The sequence below is a fragment of the Ranitomeya variabilis genome, chromosome 4 (assembly GCF_051348905.1).
Source record: "Ranitomeya variabilis isolate aRanVar5 chromosome 4, aRanVar5.hap1, whole genome shotgun sequence".
Classification (NCBI taxonomy): Eukaryota; Metazoa; Chordata; class Amphibia; order Anura; family Dendrobatidae; genus Ranitomeya; species Ranitomeya variabilis.
In genome coordinates, this window is record NC_135235.1 from 675,537,669 (window position 1) to 675,564,953 (window position 27,285).

At 43.6% G+C, this 27,285-nt stretch overlaps 2 protein-coding genes across 4 annotated transcripts in view; both read left to right on the forward strand.

Moving 5' to 3' along the window:
- LOC143766305 (uncharacterized) overlaps window positions 1–27,285 on the forward strand; it is a 272,862-nt gene that overhangs the window by 195,159 nt on the left and 50,418 nt on the right. The window lies entirely within an intron of this gene.
- The window catches only part of LOC143766306 (uncharacterized), a 152,497-nt gene continuing 129,709 nt past the window's right edge, over window positions 4,498–27,285 (forward strand). Inside the window, exon 1 of the mRNA XM_077253886.1 lies at window positions 4,498–4,519. The gene's annotated coding sequence lies outside the window, so the exon portion shown is untranslated. The remainder of the gene's footprint in view (window positions 4,520–27,285) is intronic.

The following is a 27,285-nucleotide window of genomic DNA, read 5'->3' on the forward strand; positions in this document are numbered from 1 at the left end:
ATTTTTATTTTCCCAAGGATAACAAGAGAACTTGGACCCCAAAAGTTGTTGTCCAATTTGTCCCGAGTACGCTGATACCCCATATGTTGGGGTAAACCCCTGTTTGGGCGCACGGGAGAGCTCGGAAGTGAGGGAGCACTGTTTTACTTTTTCAGTGCAGAATTGGCTGGAATTGAGATCGGACGCCATGTCGCGTTTGGAGAGCCCCTGATGTGCCTGAACAGTGGAAACTCCCCAATTCTACCTGAAACCCTAATCCATGCACACCCCAAACCCTAATCCCAACTGTAAGCCTAACCACACCCCTAACCCTGACACACCCCTAATCCTAATCCCAACCGTAAATGTAATCCAAACCCTAACTTTAGCCCCAACCCTAACTTTAGCCCCAACCCTAACCCTAACTTTAGCTCCAACCCTAGCCCTAACCCTAAACCTAGCCCTAACCCTAGCCCTAACCCTAGCCCTAATGGGAAAATGGAAATAAATACATTTTTTTAATTTTATTATTTTTCCCTAACTAAGGGGGTGATGAAGGGGGGTTTGATTTACTTTTATAGCGTTTTATATATATCAGATTTTTATGATTGGCAGCCGTCACACACTAAAAGACGCTTTTTATAGCAAAAAAGTTTTTGCGTCTCCACATTTTGAGACCTTTAATTTTTCCATATTTTGGTTCACAGAGTCATGTGAGGTCTTGTTTTTTGCGGGACGAGTTGACGTTTTTATTGGTAACATTTTCGGACACGTGGCAGTTTTTGATCACTTTTTATTCCGATTTTTGTGAGGCAGAATGACCAAAAACCAGCTATTCATTAATTTCTTTTGGGGGAGGCGTTTATACCGTTCCACGTTTTGTAAAATTGATAAAGCAGTTTTATTCGTCGGGTCAGTACGATTACAGCGATACCTCATTTATATCATTTTGTTATGTTTTGGCGCTTTTATACGATAAAAACAATTTTATAGAACAAATAATTATTTTGGCATCGCTTTATTCTGAGGACTATAACTTTTTTTATTTTTTTGGCTATGATGCTATATGGTGGCTCGTTTTTTGCGGGACAAGATGACGTTTTCAGCGGTACCATGGTTATTTATATCCGTTTTTTTGATCGCGTGTTTTTCTACTTTTTGTTCGGCGGTATGATAATAAAGCGTTGTTTTTTCGCTCGTTTTTTTTTTCTTACGGTATTCACTGAAGGGGTTAACTAGTGGGACAGTTATAGGTTGGGTCGTTACGGACGCGGCGATACTAAATATGTGTACTTTTATTGTTTTTTTTTTTCAGAAAACAATGAAAGAAATGTATTTATGGGAATAATTTTTTTTTTTTCTTCTTTATTTAGGATTTTTTTTTTATTTTTTTTTTTACACGTGGAATTTTTTTTTTTTACTTTTTTACTTTGTCCCGGGGGGGGACATCACAGATCGCCAATCTGACAGTTTGCACAGCACTCTGTCAGATCGGCGATCTGACATACAGCCGTGCAGGCTTACCAGCGCCTGCACGGCACCCGGAAATACTCCCTGCAGGACCCGGATGCAGCCCCGCGGCCATTTTGGATCCGGGGACTGCAGGGAGGAGACGCTCGGTACAAGGTGAGTACATCGCCTTGTACCGATCGTCTCAGGGAAGCACGCAGGGAGCCCCCTCCCTGCGCGATGCTTCCCTCTACCGCCGGTACACTGCGATCATGTTTGATCGCAGTGTGCCGGGGGTTAATGTGCCGGGGGCGGTCCGTGACCGCTCCTGGCACATAGTGCTGGATGTCAGCTGCGATAGGCAGCTGATGCCCGGCCGCAATCGGCCGTGCTCCCCCCGTGAGCGCGGCCGATCGCTATGACGTACTAACCCGTCGGTGGGAATTAAGGCCCACTCCACCTCGACGGGATAGTACGTCATATGGGATTAAGGGGTTAAATCAACTGATGCGGAGAGAGGAGCCGCCCCTTTTATCTTGAAGGTTTCCTGTCCTTGAAGGGCAGATCCCCCCACTCGTGGTGCCTTCATGCCTCATTAAAAAAAAACACATTACCAGTTATGTAATACTTGTATTTTCGCTACATTTTTTTTTTTATTCATTTAATTAAGTTTTCTGATTTATACCTCTGTTGGGTTCTTTTCAATTAATGTTCTACACCCTGGTGAATGTGCGTTCTCTGGAGTTCGAAAGACTGGATGCCCAGAGGGCGGCCCATCTCTGGAGGGATTTCTCCTTCAGGGTGCCTTAGTCCGTTAGTACTCCTATATCCTAGATTTTTGCTATGTATTTCTGTTCCCTGAAATAGAAGTTTTGCAGGCATCGAACTTGAGCCCTGGGTGGTATGTAGGTTGTGTTCTGTAATGTTGGTTTATGTATATAGTGTATTGTATATATTGTGTATAATAGAGGGTCTTAGTTAGGTTGGGTGGGGGGAAGGGGGGTTCAGTGGCAGTGATAAGAGACTGATCTGGCCTGAAAATTTACAAATTAAAAAAAGAAACATTTTTGTATCCTGTATTGTAGGTAGGTTTGTTGTAGGGTGAATGTGGTGGTGTAAGGTGCTGGCTGGAAGGTAAGGCAGTGGGACCAGTAGGTATTTGCTCTGTTTGCGGTGTTGTATAATATTCGGTTTAGCGTAATGTGTTTATATTGCATATATTGTATATAGGACGGTGTGGATGTAGTTTGGGGTTGTATATAGTAGTATGAATGAAGCTGGGCCAGGGGTCTTACATGATTTTATACTGTTATTATTTGACGGGGGTATTCATGTACTTATGGGTAGTTTGTTGTTGTTTTTTGCCTTTTAGTTTTTTTTTAATTTTATTTGAATTTTTCTTTCTTGTCCCTGATTTGTAGGTCATGAACTATCTCCATTTTGTTTCCATTTCTGGTTTATTTCTTTGTGATTTGTGTCATTTTTTGTCGTCTGATTGGAGTTTTGTTCTTATGTTTTGTTCTGTTGTGTTTTATTTTGGAATGTATCGCAGTTGTCTCACATGAAGTATTTTTATTTAATAAAAAAGACCGTCAATTAATGTTCTACACATTTCCGATCCTTCTATCCTTTGCAGTTTGTTTGTTTCTACCTCAACACCTTAAGGACTTGTTGTTGTTTTTTTTATTTTCGTTTTGCTCTTGCCTTCTTCCAAGGGCCACATATTTTTTATTTTTCAGCCAACAAAATCTTGATTTTTACAAGACTGTTTGAGTTGTACATTGGAATGACACCGTCCTTTGGTAGGCACTGTTCATTACAACTTTCTTTGGTCCATTTGTCAGGCAAACTTGTGTCTGGTTGAATTTAATAAACACTATGAAAGTAAGAAAAAGGCTGTAAGATGTTCACCTCTAAATAACTTTGTTGCATCTCTTCATTTTGTTAATTCAGAAAAATAAACACACAACACTTTAATTCTTGAGAGTGCATCATTATTTTCTACACTTCCTAAAACGTTTGCATAGTACCATGAAACTGACTTTTTAATACACATGGCTCCGCTCCGTACACCTCGTACACACACGGCTCTGCTCCGTACACCTGGTACACATGCGGCTCTGCTCCGTACACCTCGTACACACACGGCTCCGCTCCATACACCTCGTACACACACGGCTCTGCTCCGTACACCTGGTACACATGCGGCTCTGCTCCGTACACCTCGTACACACACGGCTCTGCTCCGTACACCTCGTACACACACGGCTCTGCTCCGTACACCTCGTACACACATTGCTCTGCTCCATACACACGGCTCCGCTCCGTACACCTCGTACACATGCGGCTCTGCTCCGTACACCTCGTACACACACGGCTCTGCTCCGTACACCTCGTACACACACGGCTCTGCTCCGTACACCTCGTACACACATGGCTCTGCTCCGTACACCTCGTACACACAAGGCTCTGCTTCGTACACCTCGTACACACACGGCTCTGCTCCGTACACCTCGTACACACACGGCTCTGCTCTGTACACCTCGTACACACACGACTCTGCTCCGTACACCTCGTACACACACGGCTCTGCTCTGTACACCTCGTACACACGGCTCTTCTCCGTACACCTCGTACACACACGGCTCTGCTCCGTACACCTCGTACACACATGGCTCCGCTCTGTACACCTCGTACACACACGACTCTGCTCCGTACACCTCGTACACACATGGCTCCGCTCTGTACACCTCGTACACACGCGGCTCCGCTCCGTACACCTCGTACACACACGGCTCCGCTCCGTACACCTCGTACACACACAGCTCCGCTCCGTACACCTCGTACACACACGGCTCTGCTCCGTACACCTCGTACACACACGGCTCTGCTACATCCACACTGTAAACCCCTCCTGACCTCACACATAAACTTCCCCTCATCCAGCACCATGACAACCAGCACAGCAGAGTCCTGCATACACTGAGGCCCCTGATCATGTGACCCCTGACTCCTCCCCTCCTGTGACCTCATCACAGGTCCTGTGCGCACAGAGCAGCCATATATGTGGAGTGCGGCTCTGCAGGTGGAGGTAGGTGCTGGAGCCCCGTTATTCTCTATCAGGATTGGCCGCTGGTCACACTCGGCCATTTTCCTTCCTGTTGCTCTCCCTTGCGGTCGGTGCAGTCACTGATACAATCTGTAGTGTTTCCCAGTGATGATTCCTGTCGCCGTCTCCCCTCTTTTCCGGCTCTGTCACTTTCACACTCGGCCGTTCTCCCCTCATTGTGTATTTTCTCCTGTGTGATTAATGATCCGTGGTGTGATGTGTTCTCATTAGTGATGGGTGAGTGTGATCGACACTTGATCGAATATTCGACTACTCGCTCGCCAGGCTCGATTCCCTGCTCCGCATACTTGGCTCCTGATTTTTAGCCCCTAGACATGCCAGGATTGCCTGTCAGTCATTGTAATTCTCTAGCCATGTTGGCTACTGGCATTACTGTGATTGACCAGCCGCATAGCGTCATCGAGTGTATATAACACCCATTGCTGCCATTTTCCTCACACTGTAGTCTTACTACACTGTACTCTTATCTGTACTGTACTCTTATTACGGACATTTTTTTCATGTTTGATTTAGTTACAGACTGTCGCTGTCATGTAGAGGAAAAAATCATTTCAGGGACTATTCAAATAAACTCTATTCTGTAATAATACCGCTCTTAGCAGCGTAGATCATTTAAGTTGAGCAAGGGGTGCAGAAAGGGAAAGTGGACGTGCTGCTGATGGTGCACACAGAGGTCGTGGTCCTCGTGAACCTGAGTCTGCTGCGGGAGCACAACAAACATGCTCATCCACGAGACCTAGCTTTCTGTTCCACTTTTCAGGGGGGCGCGGAACACCACTCTTAAAGCCAGAGCAGTTCGAGCAGATTGTGGGTTGGATAGCAGATAATGCTTCCAATCTGTTTCCCAGCACCACCCTGTCTTCCACACAGTCCAGCCTCACCAGCCAAGAGTCTGGACCACATAATTGTCCTCCTTCCTCCCACCATGCCGAGTCCCAGATTACCCTAGACTTGGACACTCCTAGGAGCTCTTTACCTTTCCATTTATGGCTTCATCTGGCCTGTCCCTGTGAAAGTTTCAAGAAGGACATTAGGAGACTGTGTGCTCTGATGACCAAATATTTGAGCAGCCACAGTCAAAAGTAGTCGACGGTGGTCAACTGCAATTACAGTCTCAAGAGGTGGATGGTGTTGAGACACCATTACCAACAAGTCATGTTAAGAGAACAAATCAGGAGGAGGACGAGAGTGAGGAAGTGGAAGACAAGGTGATGAATGATGAAATCACTGACCCAACCTGGCAAGGTTGAGTGCAAAGCGAGCACAGCATCACAAAGGGGAAGCAATCCGCAGCGCCGCAACAGGCATGAAGAGGCATTGGGGCTGATAGAGGGAGAAGGCGGTCTAATGTTCCCCAGAGAACCTCACATGTCCAGATCCTAGGCCAATGGTCAGGTGTTTCTCAGTCTGGCGCTATTTTTTTTACAGAAAGTGCGGAAGATTATAAAATATTTTTTTGCAACCTGTGCTGTACCAAGATCAGCAGGGGCCTGACCACTACCAGTCTGACCCCACCAGCATGCTCATGCATATGTCATCCAAGCAACCGACTAGATGGGCCAAACACCTGGCTCCCCAATCAGTGTTTACCATTGACACCACTGCCTCTTCCCCTGTGCTATGAGCTTACCAATCATCTGGACTCGGATGCCTCCCGCTTTGCACCTGTTGTTGCACATACGCAACCATCATCAGCAACCAAGTCCACTTTCTTGTCCGAGTGCATCCTTTAGCCCTTGGAATGCAAGTGGAAATACACATCCACCCATCCACAGGCCCAAACAGTAAAGAAACACATTTCCAGACTACTTGCTCTGGAAATGTTGCTGTTTAGGCTTCTGGACACTGATGCTTTCCGCAACCTAATGTCAGCAGACATCCCTCGGTACTTGCTTCCCAGCAGGCCTTATTTTTCCTTTCTCCTGTAAAGCATCCCCACCTTACACCAGCACGTGTCCCATAACAACACCCATGCCTTGACCAACGCAGTTACTGGGAAGGTCCACTTATCAACTGACACGTGGCAAGTGCTTCTGGCCACGGACGCTACATTTTGGGAAAGGCACACTCGGTGAACCTGCTGGAGGCTTGGACCCTGGGACCGCAGACTTGCTACCGAAGCCTCGAATTGCGCACCCAGGTTCCATCAGGGTTTCTCCTTTCTTCCTGCACCCTCTCCTGCATCTCAGAATTATCATCCATATCAGTCGAAGGCTGAAAGTACTGTCTTGGCGGAATGCAATAGGCTCTGCTTAAACTCATATGTTTAGGTGACAAATGGCACATCTTGGCAAAGTTGTTGAAATGCTTAACAAACAGACAAATCTAACAGACCAGGCATGGACGTATGTGATAATGGCTGTAACCTCGTGGCAGCTCTGAAGCTTGGCAACCTCACACACATACCATGCCTGGCACATATGCTCAACTTAGTAGTTCAGCACTTTCTAAAAACCTACCTCGATTTGCCTTCACTACTTGTCAAGGTATGCCGCGTGCTCGCCCTTTTCCGCAAGTAAGCTACAGGTGCTGCTGGTATAGCTGTGCTGCAGCAGCGCTTGCAACTGCTACCTCACCACCTGGTTTTCGCCTGCCCACACACTGGAACTCAACATTGCATATGTTGGCAAGGCTTTGTGAGCAGCAGAGGGCAATAGTTGAATACTAGCTCCAACATGCCAGTCGATATTCCACTCAGCCTCCGCACATAACTGTCAAGTGGGCATAGATGTCTGACATCTGTGCGGTACTCCAAAACTTTGATGAATCAACCAAGATAGTGAGAGGTGATGATGACATATTTAGCATGACCTTACTGCTTCCTTGTCTACTCAAACACTCACTGCTCACAATGAAAAACAAAGCTTTGCATGCAGACCAGGTGGCAATGGAGGAAGAAAGTAGACAAGGTGATACCCAGCCCAGCCTCATCTCATCTTCTTAGCATGGATTGGGCGAGGGAGGAGGAGGATCAGAAGATGTCACCTGCTCTACAGAGGGTACTACAGTGTCCTCCCACCAGCCCAGGAGCAGGTTGGCGTAAGTAACGTTCCAGCTGACATCTTTGAATATCGAGGTCACTTGTGGTCACATGACCTCCGGCGGAAGATGCTTTCCGTCAGACGCTGGCGTTGATGGGAGAATATTTAAGGTACGACACGTGCCCATGCTAAAACACGCAGCGCCTTATTGACAGAAGCTGGTGAGGATCACTGAGGGTCAGTAGACGTGGAGCGGGGACGCCACTTTGCTACCCAGGGTGCCAACCTCCGCTGATAGGAAGGGCTATCTTCAGGGATAGGCACAATCTATCTTCCCTAGACCTTTTCTATTGTTGTTTAATCTTTGAAGTTATTGTGCCAATGTTGTATATCCCAGTGGATAACTTTCACTGGACTATTGCTTCAAGACCCTGTACCGATTACTTTTTTAGAATTAATAGTGGTATATATTTTTTTTACTTTTTAAATAACAACTTAAAGGTAAATTTTTAAAAGGGTTTTTGTTCTGAAACTTGGTTCTCTCCTACTACAAAAACCCTACATTATTGCTTTTGGTTTTTTGATGCTTCAATAGTCTCCATGGGAGACTAGATGCTGCCATAACCTGATCGGCTCTGGTACATAGAGGCGATGTTCAGATCACCTGTATGCAGCAGAATACCTCACTTGCTATTAGCGCCGACCACCGGCATTGACAACCATAGAGGTCTCCAGGAGACCTCTGGTTGTCATGCCAATTCATCGGTGACCTGGGATCACGTGACGGGGGTAACCGATGGGCGGATTTCCGGCCCGATTGCCAGAAGCTTGTTTTAAATGCTGCTGTCAGAGTTTGACAGCGGCATTTAATGGATTAATAGAAGCGGGTGGATTGTGATTCCACCCGCGGCTGTTCCGGGCACATGTCAGCTGTTCAAAACAGCTGACATGTGCCGGAAAAGATGTGGGCTCACCGCTGGAGCCAACATCAAAGGGGAGACATGACGTGCGCAGTACTAGTATAGTGTAGGTCGCGAAGGGATTAAAGCTAGGACCCGACATACAGAATATGAGCTGTAGATCTGCTTCTGGTCTTCTGGGAACTGTCAATCCAGTCACTTCCAGGATTACCCTGAACACTCCCTCCCAGAACAGAACCGGGCCTGACCACCAAATGTGGGCCATTGTGCCCTCGTGGATGGCCCATTACCAGGACAAATTGGAGGTACTGGGAAACCACTTATGCAGAATCACAGGAACCTGATACCACCTGGAAACCATTTTATAGTTAGTCTCCTGGACTTTGGTTGCGATGAGAGATTTATGGGAGAAATAGAAACATCTCCACTAAAATTTTTAGCTGTAGTTCAGTCTCCCAGGCTCCACAGGAGTGGGGAAGAGAATTTGGATCGGGAGATGAGCGTAGACCATACAAAAACGAGACCGCATGGTGTGGCTTTGAGGGGGAAATGCATAATTTTTCAAATGGAGATAAAGGACGGGCAAGATCAAGACTTCCAACAAGAGAGAAGAAAAAATGTTTGAATTGAGTGTACTCAAAATAATGGTGCATCGTAGGGGTCCCACCCTGTAAGATATCAGAAAATAGAAATAAGAGTTCCTGAGGGTATAAGCGGAGGAGTTTTCTCTGAGAACTATTTAAAAACATAAAGGAGTAAGTGCCCGACGGAAAACTTGGATTGCCGTTTATCGGGGTTAAGGCGCCCAGAGTAGCAGTTAGAGAATCCTTAGTGTTAACTGAGTGTATGGCTTTAAGAGTTCTATTTTCAATTAATGACAGTGGAACCTCTTTATTTCGAGCAACAAGAGGCCAAATCCAGGGCACCAATGGAATGGAGATTGGGTAAATGTCTTTACCAACTGGATGGAGTTGACATCGGTGGCTCGTGATTGAGATAACTCGTCAACTCTGGTTGAGACAGAAGAAAGTTCGATACGAAAATGTGTGAACTCCTGCTTGCATTCTGAAACCACAGGGCCGGAGTTGATGCTTCTCCTGGTGCATGGTGTGGAGATGTGGGACTCCACGAGAAGCCTGTTGACCATGAGGGAGAGACGTTTGGGCCCATGGAGGCATCCATAAGTGGTTGGTCAGTAGAGCCCTCCCAGTTCACTGGTGCCAATCTGACAAGGTTCGGTCCTGCTAGGATTTGAAAGTCTAGGGAGTCCTCCACAGATATAGCGGGATCATGAGGATTGTTGTCCCCTTTAAGAGAAAATGGGAAAATGATAATTCCACAGGCTGATAAGGAGCAGTCATCTTGCCTGTGTCTTGGGGTGCTCCTGAGCCAGGTGAGGAAAGCTCACCCCCCAGCCCCCGATGCTGAAGAGAAGGCTGAGGGAGATTGATCCGCCATTAAGCTGACCTCCCTCCTTTCAGTTCTGGTGCGGCAGCCGTCTTGTGTCCCCTCAGCCACCGAGATTTAGATCAACACGGGAACAAAATGCATCCGACCCGCATCTAATGCAGAAAGATTATTATTAGAACTCCTGAGTGCCAGGAGCGGAGAGAGAGCAGCCTCCAGGGCCAGAGTCTAGAGCAATGGTGAATGCACCTCATCCCGTCCGTCGACGGCCATCTTGTGGCATGATGCTGACAGGAACAAGGAGCAAGTCAGAGGAAATCCGGCCACAGTAGAGATGATCTATGGGTAGGTATGCTATCTCCGTGGCTGACGTCTCCAGAAAATGTGGGGAAGGTGATCCTTGGTATACAGAGGGAGGAGAGTGCCGGCCCGCCTCTCCTCCAGGTGCCATGTCTCCCGATGTCTGTAGGTCCTGTGCCGACTTCTGGGGGTGCAGGAAGCTTTCTATATCTCCCTGGTGAAACAGAGTACAAGACGAGGAACATGCTTTTGTCCTCCTGTCCACTTTGCCCATGATGAGGAAAGGTTTATCGGCGTTTTCCTTGTTGGAGGTAAAGGAGATCCAAAGAGTGCGTTTTTACATGGTCATGGCTAGCCACGCCCCCTGTAATTATACTTTTTATGTAGTGTTTTACAGCCACTCATCTTCAATTTTTCTTTAAATTTAGGTTTCTATAATTTTCCTGACCCGTCAAGGATGGATAGAGACAGAGACAAGATTGCAGAGAAAGTATTACACCTCACCCTAGAAATCCTCTTCCGGCTTACTGGAGAGGTGAGAGATTCTGATGACGTCACATTTACAATATGGGAATACCAGGTGGATATAACTGGAGAGGTGAGGACTCTGGAAATGCCTGTAGTGAGATTTATTAATGTGTCTCCCCATAATCAGGATTACACAGTGGTGAAGAAGACCTCTAGTGTGTGCTGTCAGGACCCTGTGTCAGAGGAATGGGGAAGACCCCTGAGTCCACTCACGGTGCCTGCACCTCACCCCATGAGACATGAGGACATCAATGACCAGAAGATCTTAGAGCTGACCTACAAGATGATTGAGCTGCTGACTGGAGAGGTGACACTGCTGGGAATGCTGGAACATTATACAGTAACGCTATGACGTGATTGGGGAGATGACTGTATCATTGTATGTGTCAGGTTCCTATAAGGTGTCAGGATGTCACTATCTATTTCTCCATGGAGGAGTGGGAGTATTTAGAAGAGCACCAAGATCTGTACAATGACGTCATGATGGAGGTTTCCAAACCCCTCATATCATCAGGTAATAGACAGGACTAAATACACAGTCTATAATTATCTGTATGTAAAGTATGAATTCAGTCTTTATATGTGTTCCCTCCAGTTCTCTCCAGTAAGAGGACAACACCAGAGAAATGTCCCCGTCCTCTTCTTCCACAGGATGATGAAGAAGAAGATCCCAATGTTCCTCAGCATCATCAGGTAGATGAAGAGAAGGTTTCATGAGATCTCCCCCATGATGTGTAGACGGCTGTAAAGGTCTTGTTCTCAGTCTTGTTTTATCCACCAATATTATATGTTTTATAATTGTGTAATGAGAACTGTGGAGATTTCAGGATTAGAGCTGCTCATATATGTGACTTCTTCATCTGTCTGTGACTTTTACAATATTTGCTTCAGGGTGAAGATCTGACCTATATTAATACTTCAGGGACATATTTCAAGGGTGATGAGTGGTGTAAAGTGGAGATTCCTACAGATAAGCGCCCAGGTGAGTAGTAACCACTAAATGGATAGAGAAGTCACAGATTCTTCTCATTTGAAATATTTTATAATTGGTGTGTATCCATTCGCATAACCCAGTCCTTCAACCACAATAATAGTTAGTGGCCCCTAGATGGGAGTTCCTCTATGTGAATGCAGACTTATGAATACTCATAGTGCACGCTGTCAGGATTTTCTGGTGCCGAGTGTGAATTATTCGTTTTGCATACATGCGTGTTGTGATCCTAGTGGTAGAGGATCGCAGAAGTTCCAGCTAAGTCCGCAAACACAAAATCAGCTCATAGGGAGGTGGTAACTTGGCTGACCATATATCTAATCCTACCACAACAACTAACAGTAGCCGGGGAACGTACCTACGTTGATTCTAGACGTCTCGCACCAGCCGGAGAACTAACTAACCCTTTCAGAGAAAATAAGACCTCACTTGCCTCAAGAGAAGGGACCCCAAAGTTATGATACAAGCCCCCAACAAATAATAACGGTGAGGTAAGAAGAAAAGACAAACATAAGTATGAACTAGATTTAGCAAAGTGAGGCCCACTAATTAATAGCAGAAAATAGAAAAAGGACTTATGCGGTCAGCAAAAACCCTACCAAAATATCCACGCTGAATATCCCAGAACCCCCGCACCGACTAACGGTGTGGGGGGAGAATATCAGCCCCCTAGAGCTTCCAGCTAAAATAAAAAATCACATTGTAACAAGCTGGAACAAAATAGCAGTAATGCGGATAAACAAAAATAGGAAAGCAGGACTTAGCTTATCTTGCAAAAAGCAGGAGACCAGGAGACAGGAGCCAAAAGACATAGACTGACAACATCGATTCCAGGCACTAGACTGAGTTTCCAGGAAGTCTAAATAGGAACACCCAAGGCCTAACGAACCAGGTGGGACCAACCTGGAGAAAGGCAATCCAAGTGTCATACCGCTAGTGATCACAAGAGGGAGCCAAGAAATACAATTCACAACACATGCGGTCATGTGTCAAGCAGATGTGCGTGGCCTTGCTCACTACAAGTGAATTGAGCTAGGCCGGATCGTATAGTTCCTTGCCCTGGAGAATCAGTACAACCCCTTTAAAAGTTAATCTTTTGGGCTTGGAATTACCACAGATCACATGTTAGCCTTGTTTGTTACCGGATGGAATAGTATAAAAGACTTTTTTTTTTTTTTTATCGACCCAAAAGACAGGGTAACAAAGACAAGGGTAAACTGAAAACTACACACACACACACACACACACACACACACACACACACACACACACACACACACACACACACACACACACACACACACACACACACACACACACACACAACAGAGGTATTCACCAGAGTATGTAGGGAGGGGGAAGAAAGTAAAACAGGGAAGAATAAGGAATTTCCAAGCGTCCAAACCAGGCAACAATCCTGAACCTGAAGACCCACCTCTTCCGACAAGCCTACAACCTGCAGTAACCACCGTTCGACCAAACTGCACGACCAGCTCTATCCTCACCTACTGTATCCTCACCCATCCCTTGTAGATTGTGAGCCCTCGCGGGCAGGGTCCTCTCTCCTCCTGTTCCAGTTGTGACTTGTATTGTTCAAGATTATTGTACTTGTTTTTATTATGTACACCCCTCCTCACATGTAAAGCGCCATGGAAAAAATGGTGCTATAATAATAAATAATAATAATAATAACAATCGCTAATAAATTCCTCCAGCACTCCTTCACAACACCAACTTCACCCACTCCAAGATCATGTAGCTATTGCTAACTCTGATGATGATTTGGTGGTTCAGCCCAGATGTTATTGGGAAAAGGAGTGGCTAACCGAGCACAGCTGAATGTAGGAGTTTTCCAATATGGCCGATTAACCCCTGTTCTGCTGGAAGAAATAAACACGTTTAATACACTGGAGAAGTGTTTGTTCTCAGCGTGGTAGGAGCAACCAGACGCTGGCTCCGCTCCGTTGTGGTAACCCTGTGACAAATTCCATCTCCTATGTGTTGGACAATTTACCTGCTGGGTTGGTATTGGGGCTTTCATGGCTATATATTCAGAATCCTATTATTGATTGGTGTCGGAAGCATATTGTTAAGTGGAGCCCCAACTGTCATAAAAAAAATATCTTGGGTTAAGTTCACATTTGCATATATGTGCGCAGCGTATCATCTGCATGCCAAAACGCATGTTTACGCACCGTTTTTTTTACCTGCATCAGTTTACGCATGACGGCAAAAAAACCGCTGCGTGTGCATGCGTTTGTATGCGTTTTGCCTACATTTGCGTTGTTTATGCGCATGTGTTCAATATTTCCAGGAGGGCGTGTCTCAATGGGCGTGTCTCAAAACATTTCCTGGACATGCGCAGTCCGAAGTACGCAAGCGCATCGAACTCATGCATACGCTTGTCCTTGCGTACGCATGGGTTCCCATAGACAGTAATGCGTTTTTTTGACGCACTCATCTGCATGCGCATGCCTGCGCATATTTGATGGATTTTTGACACCTCCCAAAATGCAACATGTTGCGTTCGCCACGCCCAGCCACAGACAGCGAAACGATGCATGCGTACGCAAAAGCATGCAAACGCATGTCCATGCGTACACCATGTTAAATAAATGTACGCATGACGCATGCAGATCTATGCGGATCAAACGGTGCGTGCACAGACGCAAATGTGAAACCAGCCTTAGTTCTGTACAAATTTTCTCTGTTAGTCTAGCGGGTCTGCAGGGGTACCTGAAAGACTTCAGAGATGTGTTCTGGGAAAAAGAGACAGAGATTTTTTCTCCTTATCATCCTTATATTTGTGCTATTGATCTTTTCCCTAATGCCAAATTACCTAAAGCTCGCCTGTTGTATATTTTGTCGGTACCCGAATGTACTGCCATGAAAGAATAGGTAACCAAAAGTTTACAGAAGGGTCATATCCATCCTTCATCCCTCATGTGTAGCTGCTGGACTTTTCTTTGTTAAAAAGAAAGCTGGGTCCCTCCGTCTTGCCTCGATTTCCATGAATTATACAAAATACCTATCCACTTCCATCCATGACCTTTTATAATCAGCTTATTGGGGCTAAATGGTTTTCCAAACTGGATTTTAAGGGGGCTTATAATTTGATAGGCGTCCGGGAGGGTGATGAGTGGGAGACAGCGTTTTTAGCATCTCGGGGCCTTTTTGAAAATCTTGTTATGCCTTTTGGATTAACCAATGCGCCAGCGGTATTTCAAAATGTTATGAACAATATCTTTTCTGATTGTATTGGAAGGTTTAATGTAGTATACTTTGACAATATTCAAATTTTTTACCCTATCTGGATTAGCACTATGAACATATCCGTTTTGTGCTTAGAGAGAATTCTTTATGTTGTAAACTGGAGAAATGTACCTTTTCTGTCCAAGAGATCGTTCTTGGGGTTCATTATATCAGCTGAATGGTTTAGGATAGATCCTGGAAAGGTGCAGGCCATAAGTGATTGGGTTTAACCTCGTGACCTTAAAGCGTTACAACATTTCTTTAGGGTTTACCAATCACTACAGAAAATTTGTTAGGGGTTTTTCTCAGATTGCTGAACCTCTTAACGATCTTACACGTAAGAGGGCTGATCTTACGTTTTTGGTCACCGGATGCTATTTGCATTTAATTAAGAGTATTTTATTTCTGCTTCAATTTTATTACAACCTGATTTTCAGAAACCATTCATTGTGGAGGTGAATGCTTCAGAGTTCGGGGTTGGGGTTGTATTATCCCAAGGTTCCAAAACTCTGACGAACTTGCAACCTTGTGCATTTTTTTTCTAAGAAATTTTCGTTTGCTGCAAGAAATTATGATGTTGGGAATAGCGTACTGCTTGTGGTAAAATTTGCTTTTGAAGAATGGAGACCGTTTTTGGAAAGGACAGAGCATCAAGTCATGGTGGTGAGAGGTCAGAAAAATGTAGCATATATTGAATCAGCTAAACGGTTAACCTCAAGACATGCTAGATGGTCCTTATTCTTTTCTAGATTCAATTTTTCGATCAATTTCAGGCCTGAATCCAAGAATGTGAGGGCTGACACTTTATCTTGCAGCCTTGATTACATTTCTCCTCCATTCTTCCTCAGGGTATTGTGGTTTTTATGGCATCCTCGGAGTTGGATGCAGAGATCTGTAAAGCCCAGCCGATTGCCCCTACATCAGGTCCCAAATCACTTGTGCCGGCCTACCTAAGATTGCATCTATTGCAGTAGTTTCATGAGTCTGTCTTGAGTGGTCATTCTGGAGTTACTGCTACACGGAAAGCTATTGCTAGACTCTTTTGGTGGCTGTCCGTGTAGTCTGTAGTAACCAGACGGCTGTGGAATTGTTTCCATTGCTAATTCCAGAAAGACTGTGGACTCATTTGTCCATGGATTTCATTACTCATTTGCCTTTGTCTAGTGGGAAAAATGTTATTTGGGTGGCAGTTGACCGATTCGGTAAACAAGCTCACATTGTTCCATTATCGGAGTTACCTAATGCTAAAACACATTCCAAGTTGTTTGTCACTCATATCTTGAGATTGCATGGTATTCCTTTGAACATAATATCACATAGGGCAGTGCAGTTTGTCTCCAAATTCTGGGGAGCATTTTGAAAGAAATTGGGGATTGATTTGTCATTCTCCTCTACTTACCAATCTGAAACCAATGGTCAGAGAGGACAAATCAATTGTTGGAACAAATTTTAAGATGTTTCATTGCGGATTAGCAGGAGGACTGGTCCTCATTTTTACCTCTTGCCAAGTTTGCCTTTAACAGTCAATCAGTCCATTGGAACCCCTTTTTTTTTGCAGTTATGGATTTCATCCTCATTTTGGTGAATTTTCTATGATGAGTTAGGGGTTTCCTGGGGTAGCGTTGGCCATACAGAAATTAAATGACATCTGGAGGGAGGCTCAAAGGAATATTGGGGTGACTCAACTTCGTCAAAAACAGAAGGCCTATAGGAAACGTTTGGAAAGTCCAGTCTTCAAAGTTGGGGATCAGGTTTGGTTATCCTCCAAAAAATGTAACTGAAATTACCATCAGCAAAGTTGGGTCCTAAATTTATTGGTCCTTGCAAGATTCTGGATATTGTCCATACTGTTGCTTTCATATTGAAATTTCCTCAGTCTTTGAATGTCCCTAATGTGATCCCTGTTAAAGGAGTTTGTTCCTTTGGTGTTGTCTGTCTCATCCCCATCTCCTCCAGTTTCAGTCAATGGATATTTAGAGTACAAAGCGCAGAGGATTGTGGATTCTAGGAGTGTCCAAAATTTCCTCCAATAACTCATTCATTGAAGGGGGATACGGACCCAAGGAGAGATCCTGGGTTCCGGATCATTCAGTGAAGAATGATCGTTTGGTCAGGTCCTTCCATCTTAGGTTTCTAGAAGAGGGAGTACTGTCACAATTCCTCCGCTCAGTGTGTCTTGGACACAGTGAGTGACTGCTCAGTCATTTAACCCCTCTGTGACCTTAGACGTACTATCCCGTCGAGGTGACCTGGGCCTATCTGACCCTCGACGGGATAGTACGTCATAGCCAATCGGCCGGGTGTCAGCTGACTATCGCAGCTGACATCCGGCACTATGTGCCAGGAGCGGTCACGGACCGCCCCCGGCACATTAACCCCCGGCACACCGCGATCAAACATGATCGCGGTGTGCCGGCGGTACAGGGAACCATCGCGCAGGGAGGGGGATGTGATCGCGTTGCTGCGAGGGTCTCTTACCTTGTATCCCTGCAGGCCCCGGATCCAAAATGGCCACGGGGCTGCATCCGGGTCCTGCAGGGATTACTTCCGGGTGCAGAGCAGGCTGCAAATGAAAGCTGCAGCCTGCACTGCTGGAACTAAGATCGCCGATTTGACAGAGTGCTGTGCAAGCTGTCAAATCAGCGATCTGTAATGTCCCCCCCCCCCTGGGACAGAGTAAAAAATTTAAAAAAAAATTCCATATGTGTAAAAAAAAAATAAATTCCTAAATAAAGAAAAAAAATATATATATTATTCCCATAAATACATTTCTTTATCTAAATAAAAAAAAATCAAACAATAAAAGTACACATATTTAGTATCGCCGCGTCCGTAACGACCCCACCTATAAAACTATGTCACTAGTTAACCCCTTCAGTGAACACCGTAAAAAAAAAAAAAAAAAAACGAGGCAAAAAACAACGCTTTATTCTCATACCGCCAAACAAAAAGTGGAATAACACACGATCAAAAAGACGGATATAAATAACCATGGTACCACTGAAAACGTCATCTTGTCTCGCAAAAAACGAGCCGCCATATAGCATAATCAGCAAAAAAATAAAAAAGTTACCGTATTTTCCGGCGTATAAGACGACTGGGCGTATAAGACGACCCCCCAACTTTACCAGTTAAAAAATAAAATCTTCTTAAAAGTTGGGGGTCTTCTTATACACCGTATGTCGTCTTATAGGGCCGGTGACTAATGTGCCTTTTGGGGGGGGGGGGAGTGATCCTGATGAGGACGAGGGGGCGTCTCACAGGAAAGTGAGTATCCCCCATTACCTTATCATAGCGCTGCAGCGTGGGGTCTCTGTGCTGGGAGCGGCGGCTGCTGTGCTGTGCTGTGGCGGCTCCTCTTCTGCAGTGTGGGGCCTCTGGTGCTGTGGGGCAGTGGCGGCGGCGTATCTTCATGCAGTCGGGGCTCCTCCGGCATCTCAGCCTGGAAGCCCCACCGGCAACTCCATCGGTACAATGCGGTCAGGTGGCCTCCGGGAAAATGGCCGCTGCTCAGATTCAGATCTCGTCCCGAGATCTCGGGAGACGAGATCTGAATCTGAGCAGCGTCCATTTTCCCGGAGGCAGCTCAATAGGTGCGATGCGGTGGCCCGGCCGCTGGGGGCTGTGCATGCTCAGATTCAGATCTCGTCCCGAAATCTCGGGACACGAGATCTGAATCTAAGCAGCGGCCATTTTCCCGGAGGCCAGCGCATTACACCGATGGAGTTGCCGGCGGGGCTTCTAGGCTTTGAGATGCCGGAGGAGCCCCGACTGCATGAAGATACGCCACCGCCGCCACCGCCCCACAGCACCAGAGGCCCCACACTGCAGAAGAGGAGCCGCCACAGCACAGCACAGCAGCCGCCGCTCCCAGCACAGAGACCCCACGCTGCAGCGCTATGATAAGGTAATGGGGGATACTCACTTTCCTGTGAGACGCCCCCTCGTCGTCATCAGGATCACTCCCCCCCCCACCCACCATATACACCCGGCGTACAAGGCGATTCCCGGCGTACAAGACGACCCCCGACTTTTAAGAAGATTTTCAGGGGTTAAAAAGTCGTCTTGTACGCCGGAAAATACGGTATATTCCTCAGAATAAAGCGATGCCAAAATAATTATTTTTTCTATAAAATAGTTTATATCGTATAAAAGCGCCAAAACATAAAAAAATGATATAAATGAGATATCGCTGTAATCGTACTGACCCGAAGAATAAAACTGCTTTATCAATTTTACCAAACGCGGAACGGTATAAACGCCTCCCCCAAAAGAAATTCATGAATAGCTGGTTTTTGGTCATTCTGCCTCACAAAAATCGGAATAAAAAGCGATCAAAAAAATCTCCCGTGCCAGAACATGTTATCAATAAAAACGTCAACTCGTCCCGCAAAAAACAAGACCTCACATGACTCTGTGGACTCAAATATGGAAAAATTATAGCTCTCAAAATGTGGTAACGCAAAAAATACTTTTAGCAATAAAAAGCGTCTTTCAGTGTGTGACGGCTGCCAATCATAAAAATCCGCTAAAAAACCCGCTATAAAAGTAAATCAAACCCCCCTTCATCCCCCGCTTAGTTAGCGAAAAATTAAAAAAATTTAAAAATGTATTTATTTCCATTTTCCCGTTAGGGCTAGGGTTAGGGCTAGGGTTAGGGTTAGGGCTAGGGTTAGGGTTGGGGCTAGGGTTGGGGCTAGGGTTAAGGCTACAGTTAGGGTTAGGGTTGAGGCTAAAGTTAGGGTTAGTGTTTGGATTACATTTACAGTTGGGAATAGGGTTGGGATTAGTGTTAGGGGTGTGTCAGGGTTAGGGGTGTGGTTAGAATTACCGTTGGGATTAGGGTAAGGGGTGTGTTTGGATTAGGGTTTCAGTTATAATTGGTGGGTTTCCACTGTTTAGGCACATCAGGGGCTCTCCAAACGCGACATGGCTTCCGATCTCAATTCCAGCCAATACTGAGTTGAAAAAGTAAAACAGTGCTCCTTCCCTTCCGAGCTCTCCCGTGCGCCCAAACAGGGGTTTACCCCAACATTTGGGGTATCAGCGTACTCGGAACACATTGGAGAACAATTTTTGAGGTCCAATTTCTCCTGTTACCCTTGGGAAATACAAAACTGGGGGCTAAAAAATAATTTTTGTGGAAAAAAAAAATTTTTTTATTTGCATGGCTCTGCGTTATAAACTGTAGTGAAACACTTGGGGGTTCAAAGCTCTCACAACACATCTAGATGAGTTCCTTAGGGGGTCTACTTTCCAAAATGGTGTCACTTGTGGGGGGGGTTCTACTGTTTAGGTACATTAGGGGCTCTGCAAACGCAATGTGACGCCTGCAGACCATTCCATCTAAGTCTGCATTCCAAATGGCGCTCCTTCCCTTCCGAGCCCTCCCATGCGCCCAAACGGTGGTTCCCCCCCACATATGGGGTATCAGCGTACTCAGGACAAATTGGACAACAACTTTTGAGGTCCAATTTCGCCTGTTACCCTTGGGAAAATACAAAACTGGGGGCTAAAAAATTATTTTTTGGGGAAAGTTTTTTATTATTATTTTCACGGCTCTGCGTTATAAACTGTAGTGAAACACTTGGGGGTTCAAAGTTCTCACAACACAACTAGATAAGTTCCTTGGGGGGGTCTAGTTACCAATATTAGGTCACTTGTGGGGGTTTCTACTGTTTAGGTACATTAGGGGCTCTGCAAACGCAATGTGACACCTGCAGACCAATCCATCTACGTCTGCAATCCAAATGATGCTCCTTCCCTTCCGAGCTCTGCCATGCGCTCAAACGGTGGTTCCCCCTCACATATCAGGTATCAGCGTACTCAGGACAAATTGGACAACAATATTTAGGGTCCAATTTCTCCTGTTACCCTTGGAAAAATACAAAACTGGGGGCTAAAAAATAATTTTTGTGGAAAAACAAATATTTTTTATTTGCACGTCTCTGCGTTATAAACTGTAGTAAAACACTTGGGGGTGCAAAGCTCTCACAACACATCTAGATGAGTTCCTTAGGGGGTCTACTTTCCAAAATGGTGTCACTTGTGGGGGGTTTACTGTTTAGGTACATTAGGGGCTCTGCAAATGCAATGTGACGCCTGCAGACCATTCCATCTAAGTCTGCATTCCAAATGGCGCTCCTTCCCTTCCGAGCCCTCCCATGCGCTCAAACGGTGGTTCCCCCCCACATATGGGGTATCAGCGTACTCAGGACAAATTGGACAACAACTTTTGGCATCCAATTTCTCCTGTTACCCTCGGGAAAATACAAAACTGGGGGCTAAAAAATAATTTTTGTGGGAAAAAAGTTTTGTTTTATTTTTACGGCTCTGCATTATAAACTTCTGTGAAGCACTTGGTGGGTCAAAGTGCTCACCACACCTCTAGATAAGTTCCTTAGGGGGTCTACTTTCCAAAATGGTGTCACTTGTGGGGGGTTTCAATGTTTAGGCACATCAGGGGCGCTCCAAACGCAACATGGCGTCCCATCTCAATTCCTGTCAATTTTGCATTGAAAAGTCAAACGGCGCTCCTTCCCTTCCGAGCTCTCCCATGCGCCCAAACAGTGGTTTACCCCCACATATGGGGTATCAGCGTACTCAGAACAAATTGTACAACAACTTTTGGGGTCCAATTTCTTCTCTTACCCTTGGGAAAATAAAAAATTGAGGGCGAAAAATCATTTTTGTGAAAAAATATGATTTTTTATTTTTACGGTTCTGCATTATAAACTTCTGTGAAGCACTTGGTGGGTCAAAGTGCTCACCACACCTCTAGATAAGTTCCTTAGGGGGTCTACTTTCCAAAATGGTGTCACTTGTGGGGGGTTTCAATGTTTAGGCACATCAGGGGCTCTCCAAACGCAACATGGCGTCCCATCTCAATTCCAGTCAATTTTGCATTGAAAAGTCAAATGGCGCTCCTTCGCTTCCGAGCTCTGTCATGTGCCCAAACAGTGGTTTACCCCCACATATGGGGTATCTGCGCACTCAGGACAAATTGTACAACATCGTTTGGGGTCCATTTTCTCCAGTTACCCTTGGTAAAATAAAACAAATTGGAGCTGAAGTAAATTTTGTGTGAAAAAAAGTTAAATGTTCATTTTTATTTAAACATTCCAAAAATTCCTGTGAAACACCTGAAGGGTTAATAAACTTCTTGAATGTGGTTTTGAGTACCTTGAGGGGTGCAGTTTTTAGAATGGTGTCACACTTGGGTATTTTCTATCATATAGACCCCTCAAAATGACTTCAAATGAGATGTGGTCCCTAATAAAAAATGGTGTTGTAAAAATGAGAAATTGCTGGTCAACTTTTAACCCTTATAACTCCCTACCAAAAAAAAATTTTGGTTCTAAAATTATGCTGATGTAAAGTAGACATGTGGGAAATGTTACTTATTAAGTATTTTGTGTGACATATCACTGTGATTTAATTGCATAAAAATTCAAAGTTGGAAAATTGCGAAATTTTCAAAATTTTCGCCACATTTCCGTTTTTTTCACAAATAAGTGCAGGTAATATCAAAGAAATTTTACCACTATCATGAAGTACAATATGTCATGAGAAAACAGTGTCAGAATTACCAGGATCCGTTGAAGCGTTCCAGAGTTATAACCTCATAAAGGGACAGTGGTCAGAATTGTAAAAATTGGCCTGGTCATTAACGTGCAAACCACCCTTGGGGGTGAAGGGGTTAATCTAGTGCAGGGGTGTGATGAGCTTTCAGTATTTTGATTGACAGCTCAGCCTTCCAATCTGAGACTGGGAGGGGCTGAGCTTCCTTCAGATGTTTCCTGTTCAAAATGATTACCCAGCTACTTAGCTAAGCTGTCAGCCCCAGATCTCAGAAAATTGCAGCATTTGCTCAGTTGTGGTTTGCCTTGTATTTCTGTGCTCTGTTTGTTTTATCTATTGTTGCTTGACCTTGGACCTTGTCCTGACCATCCTTTTGCATAGCCCCTTTGCTCTGATCCGCTATCTTCCTGGTATTCTGATCTTGAACCGTTACCTGACTATGCCTTTTATCTTTTCCCTTTGTTTACTACATGCTTTCTTGATATGTGACCCCGTAACATTTGACAACCCTGCCTCAGGCTTGTCCATGAGCAGTTACTAGCATCACACTCTGGTTTCCTCCCACACTCCAAAAACATACTGATAGGGAATTTAGATTTTAAACCCTAATGAGGTCAGTAATAATGATGTCTATAAAGCGATGTGGACTATGATGGCGCAATATAAGTACGGTAAGTAAAATAAACTAAATACCACACGTTGTCCATAAGTATTCAATATACCCATAAATCATTGGCTGCACTTCATAAAGGCATATACACAAAAAGGTTTTGCTCCTGATATCGTGATCAGGCGCAAAAATAGAAGTGACAAACAAGTTTTTATAGTCCTAAAACCATAACATTTATTAGATGAAAGAATAAAAAACACTTAAAATGTCACCCCCCCCCACCCTATATTGATCTTTACGGACAGAGAGATGCATGTATTACAATCAAAATGTCATATGTAGTATAGCCTATAGTGAGGAGATCCTGTATTAGATCACAATTCAGTTGCACCTAAAAAATCTTTGAGTTGGATGCATATGTGCTTTCAATATTATTATAGCAGTGCCATCTCGTGGTCAAACACCAAAATTACACTTAGTCTTTTCTTGATATTAATTTATTCATCTTAATCAGGATATCCCTGAAATAAATTAGATTCTAAGCAGTATTAGCACCTTAATAATTCTTATTTATTTTTTAGACACAGTCACTTTAGAGATTATTGGATAATTATTGTTTATAATTTACCTCTTGAACTTTGTGGTACATGATTTTCAATGGAATTAAAGAAAAATAACATTGTATATTTTACTGCTACTTGCTGAATTTTTTTACCTTTCACCTTTTTTTTTTCTGAAATTGTTAGTGTTTTTTGTTCTTTCATCTAATAAATGTTATGGTTTTATAACTATAAAAATTATTGTTGGTCACTTCTATTTTTGCGCCTGATCACGATATCAGGAGCAAACCGTTTTTAAGTAAAATAAATGTCAGGTTCTTCTTTGTCTGCCTATGAAGCTTTATAACAATTGTTAAAAACTGCAGGTGGTCTAAAAATGCTGATCGATCTGCGGGTTCTGACTTTTACTGTTAGATTGTGTTCTGTTTTACTTCACTGTCTTAATAATTAATTACATTTTCCTGCATGACTGGAAGATTTTTTTGAACAGTTTATATCTAAATGACATAAAATATCATTATTTTCAGGTGATAAAAATATTTGTTTTATTCTTGGCAGATAACTGTACCTGGAGCTCAGAGTCACATTGGATATCTTTAGATTGTGAATTGGATGATAGTGGTATCACACAAGATACATGTGAAGAGCATGCCATAACTCCACATATAACCCTTCACAGCAAAGATCTATCATCTGACCTTTTTAAACAGGTCCTATCTTCTGATTCATCGGAGAGTGTTAAGAAAAATAAATATTGCAGAAGACGTGTTATAAAGCAAAGAGCTCACACAGGGGAGAAGCCATATTCCTGTTCAGAATGTGGAAAATGTTTTCACCAGAAATCAAATCTTATGAAACATATGAAAACTCACACCGGGGAGCGCCCATTTTCTTGTTTAGAATGTGGGAAATGTTTTAGCGAGAAATCGGATCTTTTTAGACATCAGAGAATACACACAGGGGAGAAGCCATATTCTTGTTCAGAATGTGGTCGATGTTTCAACCAGAAATCTGGTCTTGATCGACATCAGAGTATTCACACAGGTGCAAAGCCATATGCATGTTCAGAATGTGGGAAATGTTATGCTGCTAAATCAAATCTTGTTAGACATATGAGAACTCACATAGAAGAAAATATGTTCTCATGTTCAGAATGTGGGAAATATTTTAACCAAAAATCAAATCTCATTAAACATGAAAGAAGTCACATAGAAGAAAAGCCATATTTATGTTCCGATTGTGGAAAATGTTTCAATCGGAAATCAAATCTTATTAAACATAAGAAAATTCACACAGGTGAGAAGCCATTTTCCTGTGAAGAATGTGGGAAATGTTTTAGCGAGAAATCAGTTCTTTTTAGGCATCAGATAATTCACACAGGGATAAAGCCGTACTCGTGTTCAGAATGTGGAAAAAGTTTTAACCAGAAATCAACTCTTGTTAAACATCGAAATACTCACACAAGAGCAATGTCATATTCATGATCATAATGTGAAATGTTAAAGGAGTTCTCCAGTTTCCGAGTTCAGCGGTTCTCGGCAGCTTGTGCTGTCAACTTGGCAGAGCTAACTTATTGGCTACAATGCTGTCAATGTGTTGTCAGTGCAGCAAGCAATAACAGACAGCATGAGTAGTGGCAAAGATTTATCACTGGAGATGGTAAGTAAAGGTACAGTTTGTTTTTTTTTAAAACAAACTGCAGCCAAGGAACAAGAGTTGTCCAAAACCCTGAAAATGCGTTTAATCTTACATCAATTTTTTTAGACCTCAGAGTGAAGCCACTCTACTGTTTAGAAGAGGGAAACTTTATAGCGATAAATGATCTCTTGTTAAGCCATAATAGACAGTCAGCTTTGTTCGTGTGGAAACAGACCTATTTTTCAAATCTGACATGCTATGGTATTGGTAAGATATGGTAATATCTTTGTAATAATTCTACATATCCCAACGATTCTGAGATTGTTTCATGACACTGTATATTTATTTTAATGGTGAATTTAGCTAAATATGTTTGATATTTATGTATGAAAATATCTGAAATTTGTCAAACTTAGTTTAAAATGTTATAATTTTTCTATCAATGACTATGCCCTTAAAACAGCTAGTCATCACACAAAATAAATAACATTTACCAAATGTCTACTTAACGTCTCGATCATTTTTAAAATATCCTTTTTTTATTATTATTTTAGATTAAAAATGTAGCAAAAATGTTTCATATTGTCAAGGAAATGTATAAATCCTAATTTTTTTTTTTTATAGACCATTTCACCTATGATTTGACTTTTAGTAGCCTAAAACACCCAAAGTGACACCATAATGAAAACTGCAATGTTATCCAACCTTCTGAAAAAAAGACCTCTCCTGTCTAAATACCTGTACTCTGTAGGGAGTCTGCTTCACAATGAATTTTAATTAATTTGTTACTTCCCACCTATACATAATTTCCTCTATGTTAACTGTGTGATTCTACATTTAAGAGACTCAAAATGTCAGGTCTTGTTCCTACTGGAAAACAGAGAGAGGAGGTCGTGAATGCCCTCTCACTAGGGTGGCTTTAGAGATCTTAATATTTTCAATGACAATTTTCATTACATTTTTATTAGTTTGTTTTATTAAATTGGAAATGTGGGCAGCACGGTGGCTCAGTGGTTAGCACTTGCAGCGCTGGAGTCCTGGGTTCGAATCCCAGCAAGGACAACATATGCAAGGAGTTAGTATGCTCTCGCCGCGTTTGCGTGGGTTTCCTCCGGGTACTCTGGTTTCCTCCAACATTCCAAAGACATACTGATAGGGAATTTAGATTGTGAGCCCCATCGGGGACAGTGATGATAATTTGTGCAAAACTGTAAAGCGTCGCGGAATATGTTGGCGCTATATAAATACAAAAATTATTATTATTAATGTCACTGTAAGTTATGAAGGAATCAAGAACTGCCAAAAATATGATGGAAGAAAGACTCAGATACACCCTACACATTATGTTCAAATTGTCATGTAGTGACACTCATAAAGGCACAAAGTGCAAATCCAGAAAAAAAATCTAAGTAAGGTTATGCAGTCATCCATACACCCTAATCCCCTTTATGACTTTTGACATATCCACATATCATGGTCAGCTGGTACTTACCGACCTTTGACGTATGGATATGTCATATCATTAAAGCGGCATTGTGACCGCAGTCAAGTGATCGTATTAAAGAGCCCTCCACCATCTTGAAGGAAAGCACATGGAGTCGTCCTGGGGTGCCGACCCCTCTCCCACAACTACAATCACTGTAATTGGCTGTTCAGTTCTGGACAGCAAATCGTAGTGTTTCTCAGCATTTCAGACTTCATGTGCGACACATGTGTGACTACTTTTAATGTTTTTTTGTGTGCTGTTGTGTATCTAAATAAAGAAATGTTGGTCTTACATCCATGTATGTATGGTGATCCCTGCTTTATGGCCTATACCTGCTTTCTTGTAGCTTATGGTATTCATTATTTTATAGGCTGAGGATGGATCCCTATAAGACCCTCCTATGGTGCCCCCTTAATGTGTTTCACTTAAGTGTTTTTCTGTGGTTGCTTGTTCCTCCACTGTTTCTGGGAGTT